A 1,287-nucleotide genomic window follows, 5' to 3' on the forward strand; every position below is an offset into this window, starting at 1 on the left:
TTTTTTTTTAATGTACAAATAATGACATTGAATATTTTTTAGGTTAAAAATATATTCTGAATTTATTTTATTACTGAAAAAGTAAGCACTAATATACAACATTCAAATTTCAGAGGTATTTTTATTCAAATTCTGATGGCACATATTTACTTCCATAAATGAACCATCAGTCAGTTTTTCACCAGTTTCTCATTAGTTTCTTAATAGCAAAACATTTTATGGCCCCTTTTATGAATTTTCCACAGTCCATCTTTGGATAAGGTTCTACACATTAAGACCATCCAAATGGCGGCTAATGCAATGAGTGTGTTCGGCGTCATACAGTTTGGTCTATGTGCACAACCAAGTTTAAAAATTGAGGGTGTCTCAATTTTTAAACTAGGTTGAAATGCTTTTTTGGTCCTGAAGGTACGTGTTTTTTTTTATCTGATTGGAAAGAAATCCTGGACAACAGAGGTCTACAAAGCTCAATACATACGGCTGGTTTTAAATCGGCACCATGGGAGCGCTTGTCTGCAATCTCGACTTTAAGCATTGTAGACTGAATTAGTCTGGGGACTGTCATCTGGTCGTGGCTTTGTCTGCTTCTGATGCACGCAACATTGCAGGAGGATGTCTCTATGGATATTTTTGTTCGATTTATCTCAGTTTCACTGTTCTTTGCCTTTGCGGTCATGTTGTGTTTCCTTGTTTTATTTAAAGAATGCAGTATTTTCCTCTCAGTCGGGTTCGCTTCATGCTCACTGCACATCATGATTCAGTTTGCTTACTTTCACATCTGTCTGCTGTGACTTCATACCTACTTCCATGTCTCTGTTGTCCCATGAGTCCTTTAATATTTTTTTGTCCTATTTTTATTCCACTGTGTCTATTTCTACATGTCTAAACACTTCCATCTTTAACTTTAAGTCTTTTGGTTTTATGGAAACATGTTTTTAACAAAAAAACATTTAATTAGTCTGCCTCCAATCACTGGAAGATGAAATTTCCTGTTTTACTTAAATATACACTATAAACCTAGATAAGCTACCAGAACTCAAACATTTTTTTTGACAATTAGCTACAAAAACATTTTTATGTGATAAACTTAAAATCACAACTTATTAGAAATTTCTTCTATCATTAAGTTCTACTTCTCCATTAAGATTTAAGTTGATACTTAATAGTTAGTTGCACGTTTTATGGAAATAAACATTTCCATTTGCATAGAGTCCGTGTTTCTTTAATCCTTTTTTTTCACACAAGGACAAAAAATCTTTCAAACCTATAAATCAGTTTTCTTATTTT

Source organism: Cyprinodon variegatus, unplaced genomic scaffold, assembly GCF_000732505.1.
Source record: "Cyprinodon variegatus isolate N-32 unplaced genomic scaffold, C_variegatus-1.0 Scaffold140, whole genome shotgun sequence".
NCBI classification, from domain to species: Eukaryota; Metazoa; Chordata; class Actinopteri; order Cyprinodontiformes; family Cyprinodontidae; genus Cyprinodon; species Cyprinodon variegatus.